Here is an 8,210-nt window from a genome sequence, read left to right on the forward strand (position 1 = left end):
TGCACATAGACACGGTCATCTCCCCTGTCTGTGTGTGAGGCAACAGGGGGTGCTTGCGTGTTCCTTCCTCCTTTGACACCTTCCCATCCGGGCCAGTGGGAATGTTAAAGCCCAGTCAGGCTAATGCATTCTAACGTTGGTTAGTGTGAGAGAGCAAGGCTGCCAGAGCCTCAGAGGCGTTATTTGTTAGAAATAGAACAAATCATTTTTAGCCGGTACAGATAAATTAGTTTAATTTTCTCAAGCAGTCAGTTTAAACAAAATTTGCTAAGCTTTGTTTTGAGTTATTCAGTGCAATTTGAACGATGAATTGTGTGTAACTGTTGTACATTTGGCCATGAACGGCTACCCCTTCTTCCCTTTAGGGGAGGATTTTTCAGATCCCCCATAGCATGTCTCTTTTCATGCTCAGCAGTTAAACCTGCAATTTTTTCGACCAATCTAGTAATTAAAATATTTCAAGACAGGGGCTCCTGGGTGGCTCAGTTCGTTAAGTGGCTGCCTTCGGCTCAGGTCATGATCCCAGGGTCCTGGGATTGAGCCCTGCATCGGGCTCCCTGTAAGCGGGGCAGCCGCTTCTCCCTCTTCCTCTGCCTCTTCCCTGGCTTGTGTGCTCACTCTTAAATAAATTAAATCTTTAAAAAATAGATTTCAAGATAGTATATGGAAGTCACAAAACACATGGTAGGCACTCAGTAAATGGTAACTGTAAGAACAACTGTGTCAGATTGTATTTTCCAAAAATGATCATAACAGTCTTTCCCACCCCATCAAGAGGTGAGACCTATGCTCCCTCCCCTTGAACTTGGATGGGATTTTGTGACTGCCTTGACCAGAAGAGTATGGAGGAAGCGATGCTCTCAGACTTCTGATGCTAGATCAGAAAAGGTCAGTCTCTTTCTCTCTCTACTTTCTCTGGAGCCCCCAAGCCTCCATGTGAGAAGTTTGGTTACTTGAAGCCACCATGCAGGAGAGGCCATAGAGCAAATATTTCTGTATCTCATGATATAGAGAGAATACGGTGGTTGAGGAGCTCCACTGTTCAGCTATCAGCTATTGGAGTCTTCTCAGCCCAGGAGCCAGACACACGAGCAAACCTTCAGGGGGTTCTAACCCCACCCACCATCTGAGTGTAACCACAGGAGGGATCGTAAGGGAGAATCCCCAGGTCTGTGAGGTCATAATAAATTATTGTTGTTTTAAGCCACTAACTTTTGGGATGATTTGTTATGTCCCAATGGCTGATATAACATTGAATATTTGTCAAGTACCGACTGAGTCAAGCACTGTTCTAGGTACTTGGTGGAGGGTACCTCATTTAATCCTGACTATTCCTCTGAGATAAGCATTTTCACTCACCCTCAGAGAAGTTAAGTGATCTGTCCAAGGTCACCCGACAGTGGACGACAGTCTGATCTGGGGTCCAAGCGCCCAACCACTAAGACCAGGCCATGTAGCGTTCCCTTTGCTCATGACTTCTCTGCTGGGTAGTAGCATCTCTGCTGACCTCTCGCACAGGCGCTCTGTCGCCCAGCAGCAGAGAAGCAGAGTGTGTGAGCAGAGGAGGGGCCAGCAGGGCCTCACAGATCCCAGATGATCACTTCCAGCCAATGCTTAAGCCCCAATCCTATAGTTTTGTCCCTTTACCTTTCAGACTTTGTGTGGTGTTTTAAAAATCCCCATTGGTGGCGGCATTGGTGGGTAGAGACCTATTATATCATATTAGCCATTTATACTCAGTGAGGCTGAGTTTATAGGAAGCTTTCCTGTTGGAAAATTTTAATGGCAGCTGGGGGTAGGGGACGGAAAGAGAAAGAATGAAGGAAGGGAGAGAGGGAAGGAGGGAAAGAAAGAAAACAGTGAAAATGTGGAACAGACACCCAAAAGGAAAATGGTTCAGAGATTGGTGTGCCAGAGACAAAGACTCATTCCTGTATGAATGTATTTATTCATTGTTATTCCAAAACTCCATTGAATATCCACAACATGCCTGGCTGTGCATTAAATGCAAGAGATGGATATTTCCTACCCTCAGCTCATAGGAATAGAGATGCTTACAATGTATTACCAGAACCCTTGCTCCTTGATAGGCAGAAAGAGCAGGGAAGGCTTCCTGGAGGAGGTGACAGCTGAGCTGAGGCTTAAAGAACAGCAGTTCACTAGGCTGACAGGAAGTGGAAGGTATTAAGTGGAGGGAACAGCATGAGCAAGGGCATGGAACGGCATATGTAGGGGCCATGAGCAGTTCTGAGGTACTAGAAGGTAACATGCAAGTCAGGTTGTGCTGAGAGGTGAGCCTGGCTTGCAGGTCACAGAGAGGGCTGTGGCAGTCATTTACAAAGTTTGAATTTTGTCCTTGGATGATGGGGAGCCACTGAAATGTCTTCAAGGGGCTCCAAAGAATCATTGTTCACCAGCTCTCCCTCTTCACTTCTGACACGCTCTGCACAGCAGGATTTGTTGTCCAAATTCTACAAATCGAAGACTGCCCCCCCCCTTAAAACCAAACTTGTTCAAATTCTAGTGGCAAAATCAGTGGGAAAAATGACCTACCAGGTGAAGAAAGTTTCCCATGCTGGGGTAGCTGGCTTGGCTCCCCTCACTCCTGAGGTGTGGGGGCTCGTGAGGGAAGGGTGGTGGCTTCAGTGTCCATGGCCCCCTTCCTCAACTTTTCCTTCTCTGAATTCCTTTGGCAATACTGCAATCACTCACTGGCACTTATCAAGTGCTACCTTAAGTGATTAATTGATTTTTACCATATAAATACTAACTCTGGAACTAGACCATAAACTCCTTCAAGGTAGAAGTCTTGCTTTGAATACTTTGTGCCCCCATGTATCATTGGTTCAAAATGAGGTATGCCAGGTAAAGTTCTAGGGGCTGGGTAGGGAGAAAAGAGAGCCGGTCTACCTTCAGAGAGTTCACAGTCTGCCTGGGGAGATAGATACGTAACGTACCCATGGTTTGGGCCATCCTGCATCTATCTCTCCAACTTTTCTCTTGAAAGCCGTGTCCTACCCAAGAGAGTTTCTTCACTCAACTTCAGAGGTGGCATCCAGGGTCTAGCCTCAATCCTGTACTCACTTCCAGGATTAGGCATGTGACCAATGGGTTGGGCCAGCTGAGGAGTCAGGTGCCTGCTTTCCTGAACTTGACCCTGGGAGGGAGGAAGGCAGGACCTGTACAGCAGCATGCCTCCAGCGCCTGAGCCTATAATGCCCCTTCAGCTCTAGTCAGTCTGAGCCGAATTCTCGATAGAAACCAATAGAAAACATAGAGAGGTATTATGAGAGAGGGGTGTCACGGGATCATATACAATTGTGTGTCACAAATTGTGTGTGTATGTGTGAAAGAGACTGTGTGTGTGTGTGTGTGTGTGTGTGTGTGTGTGTGAGTGAGATGGTTTCTGGAAGGAAGTGGTACCTGACCTAAATCTTGAAAGACCGGTAGGAGTTAACCAAAGCTCTTCCAGGCAGAGTGGCAGGCCTGTGCTTGCATCCTGCCATCAGAGTAGGTGAAATTCCAGAAGGCTTTAGGGCCTCTGCACTCTGTTCTAGGGCTTCCCCAAACATCTATGGAGGGAAAACGCTTTCAGAAGATGTTACCAGATAGGGACACCTGGGTGGCTCAGTCAGTTAAGCGTCTGCCTTCGGCTTAGGTCATGATCCCAGGGTGCTGGGATTGAGCCCCACGTTGGGCTCCCTGCTCAGCAGGGAGCCTGCTTCTCTCTCTCCCCCCTGCTCTTGCTCTGGCATGCTCTCTCTTTTTCTTTCAAATAAATTATTATTATTATTTTTTTAAAAAGAAGATGTTACTGAATAGATGTGCAGAGAGAAAACTGTGAACAAAATTGCTCTCCTTTCAGCATTGCTGGTTTTCTCTGGGCCTTTAATATATTAATGTGCATCCAACAACAGAATCCTTTGTCGGCAGAGCACAAATCACACTCTGCATTGCACAGTTTTGGAAAGTTTATAAAGTGCATTTTTCTATGTGGTGTGGAGTAATAAATCACTCAGTAATACTTAACAACCTGCCATCTGGGTTTGTAATTGGTGACACTGTTGTAAAACCAAATTACATTGTACCAAAGACAATATAAATGTGATCGAGGGCAAACAACAGCATGATGGATTCCTGGAGCCTTGTCAATAGTTCCTGCATAATTCAGCCTTTCTCATTTGCACATGAAGGGCCCTGAAGCAGGCATTATTCTGTAATTCGCTGGAATACAGTGTAGATAGCCTGGATCGGTGGAATGCACCATGACAGTGTACGCATGCTGGCTCAGTTAGCAGAAACCGCCAAGAGATGAGCCCATTATTTTATTAATTTTATTAATTATGCGACAGGCTTTTGCAGAGACTCGGCAGGAGACTGCAGAGGGACAGGCCGTGGCAGGCTCAGCGAGCTGAGATTTCATCCTCAAGGTAATAGGAAGCCTTCGGAGGCTCCTAACCAGTGGGGTGTGGTGATCAGGTGTACTTTAGAAGGCCCGTTCACAGAGGATTTGAAGTGGGGCTGATGCTGGAGACAAAGAAACTAGGTAGGAAGCTATTTCGGTGGTGGGGGCAGCAGTCACAGCCGGCCAAACTGAGTGAGTGGTGATAGGAACGGAGAGAAGGCAGGGCCTGAGAGACATTTAGGAGGCAGAACAGATTGACTTGGCTCTGGAGCAGCTGTGGGGATGGTGGGGGCAGGGTGGGGGTGGGGAGTGGGAGGACGACCCGCGACTTTTGGCTCCTTCAGCAGTGTGGACAGCTGTGGCCCTACAGTTAGCCGACGGCCTAGTAGAGAGGGAGCACTGCACAACAGAGCTCACTTTGAATCCTGGTTGTCGACACGTAGTGCCGTGGCAAGTGAGCGGGCATCTCTGTGCCTTGCTTTCTTCATCTGTAAAATGGGATGATAGTACCGCCAGATTGCCAGTATGAAATGGCACACGGTGGGCTTGAGAAGTGGAAGCTACTGCTCCCAGTGTCGGGAGCAGTTTAAGGAGCCAGGCAGTCTCATTTTACAGATGTTGCCCTTGTGCTGACTTGGGCGGCTACACGGGGGTGTCCAGTAGGATATGAGATATACGAGTATGGAAGTCGGGAGGAAGGCCAGGGCTGGGCAGAGAAACGGGGGCCAGCAGGCTTTCGGCATTAGACCTAGGCAGGGCAGGAAAGGAGAACAGGCCGAGAGAGTACAGACAGGGAGGGGACCGGAGGGCCTAACAGAGGACCTGGGCAGCGCCACCACCCGGCAGCAGAAAAAGGCACGTCCAGGAGCCCCCTTACCCGTGGTCTCACTTTGGGTGGTTTCAGTTCCCCACAAACCACCGCGGCCGCAGCAGATGATCCTCCTGACCAATCATCACACGGTCAGTATAGCCTAACCCTGCGTCACGACGCCTGCGTCGTTCACGTGACGTCATCTCCTCACGTAGGCGGTGTAGCATCTCACATCCTCCCAAAACCAGGGGTGAGTGCATACAGTAAGATATTCAGAAAGAGAGGGACCCCGTTCGGGTAACTTTCATTACAGCATGTTGTTGTAATTGTTCTGTTGTTGTTTATCGGTTGTGCCTGATTTACGGACGAAACTGCATCATAGACGTGTGCATCCAGGAAACAACGTGCTGTCTTTGGGGTTCGGTACTACCCTCGGTTTCAGGCATCACTGGCGGTCTTGCAGCATGTCCGTCCCCCCCCCCCCCCCCCCCGCTGATAGGGGGGCGGCTACTGCAGTGATGAGGAATCGGAAGGAAGCGTAAACTGGAGTCAGAGGGCCTGGATTTGAGTTTCAGCTCCACGGCTTACCAGCTGTGTGATCCCGGGTAACCCACATAATCTCGCAGGCCTCAGTTTTCTCATCCATAAAATGGGAATGCTACTGATACTAGCCACTTCAGGAGACTTTGGGGGACTAAAAGTATGTGAGCTCGTTTTTTAAGCTAGAAAGCTTTGTAAGTGGTTCCATGTGATCATTTTTTTTCCCTCTACATTGAATCAGCCTGGTTCTAAGAACAAGGTAACTTTAAGAAGCACTCTATGACTCTGGCCTCACTTGCTTGGTAGAAGTTCCCATCCACTTAAATTCCTCCCAAGCAGTTCTGAAGTTGCTGGGCTAGAGGTACCACCAAAGCGTCTGTTTTGCTCTGTGCAAGGAGTTTCACGCCCTTCCAGGGAAATGGCCACTTATCACAGGCCCTCCCATTTTCACCTATTTGTCCTCACCTCCTTGGCTACAGCTGGTGGGACCAGGGCTGGGCCCTGCTCCCAGTGTATCCGATGGGCCAGCAACTCCCCAAGCCTCCCCAGGGGTCCATGCACTGGAGACTCACCTGTCTCCTGTGCGGAAGTTTGGACTCAGGTGCACCGGATGGGAGTGGGAGCTTTGGGAGCAGAGTGAGGGTAGCTCATGGCACACCTCACCCCCTTTGGGGGCAAAGGTGCCTGGTGCTTGGGGGAGGCTGCTCTGCCTCCAGCTGTTTTCAGTTTCCTTTCTTCCCTGCCTTCACTGTAAAGTCCCACTGGTTAAGGTAACCTGGTAGTGTGGCCGTGTCTCAGCTTAGAGGAGCCTGATTGCCATGGGAGAATGTCAGGGTCCCTGCAGAGGTGCGGGGTTTGCTCAGAGTAAAGTGCATCAGCTACTCTATTTGAAAAATGGAAATGTCATGACATCTACTGACTAGGGGCTGGTAAGCAGGATCATGGCACCCACACCACCGTGAGATCCTACAGCCGGAAAATGGTACAAGGAAACCCTTTATATACTGATATGGAGTGTAATGACTTTTCTAAATCTGGAATCCTGAAATTAAACCAACCACTTAAACAGTCACATCAGAAAAAAAAAAAAAGTCTTGAAAATGTGCCTTATGAAGTTGAGCAGTCCCGGGTTCATTTTTGGCTCCAGAATTTATTGCTATGTATTATTGAACAAGTTACTTGACCTCTCTGAACTCGGCTTTCTCATTTGTAAAATAAAAACAGTAATGCCAGCCTGATAGGACTGTTGCAATACACGACCCTGTGTGGCCCATTGCTGCCATTCAACTTTGTTTGGCTATTGTCATTGCCAATTTTTCCACAAGGCCCTTAACATTTCCCTCCTAGCTTGTCCCGTGCTCCTTAAGATGCAAAATTTCAAAGCAGTGCTATGTTTTGTTGGCATTTTTGTCCTCTTTGTTTGATTTTATCCCATATTCTCCCCAGGATAAGGGCTATGGAAGTTGGGCCCAGTAAATTAGAATCAGCCTCCGTTGTGCTCGAGATTAGTCTTCTATTTGAAATGGGCTCATTGTCTTTGGACCCAGCCTGTGCCTGACCATCTTCCTTTGGAGTGAGTTCTTCCAGTCCCTTCTTAGTTCCTTCTGCAGAATCCTGACCGCCCACCCATGGATTCTCTAAGCACTTCTAAATGCCTGGTGAATACATTACCCAGTGATGTTAGTTATTATGGTCCCCACTTCCCATCCTCTTCAGTCACAGTATTGGATGAATTGTAGTCACGGAAGTGTGACCAGGATTCAACACAGTGATGGCTCTGGGGCTCAGGGGCTGGATAGACTAGGGCCATGTTGCTTCTAACTGGAGAGAGACAGGATCCAAGCCAACTTGGTCCATGTATCTTGCTGGCACTAGGGGGTGCTATCTTGTTTAGATATTTTCTTAAGTTATGTTTTAGCTTTTGAAGGGCTGGGCCTGCTGTAATCCTATCTTGAGTGCACAGGAAAAGCTACAGGCATATGATTATGGAAAGGAAGGCCAGGTCTGTGTGTCTGGTTTTCTCTCTGTGGGGGAGCGAGTGTTAATGTAGATCCCCAGGCTCAACCCCCAGAGCCCTGGCTCAGTGGGTCTGGACTGGGACCAAGGAATGTGCATTTTAGTAACTCAGGTGATAGTGGTACGAGTGTTCCAAAAGCAAAACACAGGGGTTGTTTGTTTGCTTGTTTTATTTTTATTTTTATTTTTTATTTTTTTTAAAGATTTTATTTATTTATTTAACAGAGATAGAGACAGCCAGCGAGAGAGGGAACACAAGCAGGGGGAGTGGGAGAGGAAGAAGCAGGCTCATAGCAGAGGAGCCTGATGTGGGGCTCGAACCCAGAACGCTGGGATCACGCCCTGAGCTGAAGGCAGACGCTTAACCGCTGTGCCACCCAGGCGCCCCTGTTTGCTTGTTTTAATCTCCTTTTCCTATCTGTTTGTCAAAATGTGTCT

This window comes from Ursus arctos, unplaced genomic scaffold (assembly GCF_023065955.2).
Source record: "Ursus arctos isolate Adak ecotype North America unplaced genomic scaffold, UrsArc2.0 scaffold_6, whole genome shotgun sequence".
Lineage (NCBI taxonomy): Eukaryota > Metazoa > Chordata > Mammalia > Carnivora > Ursidae > Ursus > Ursus arctos.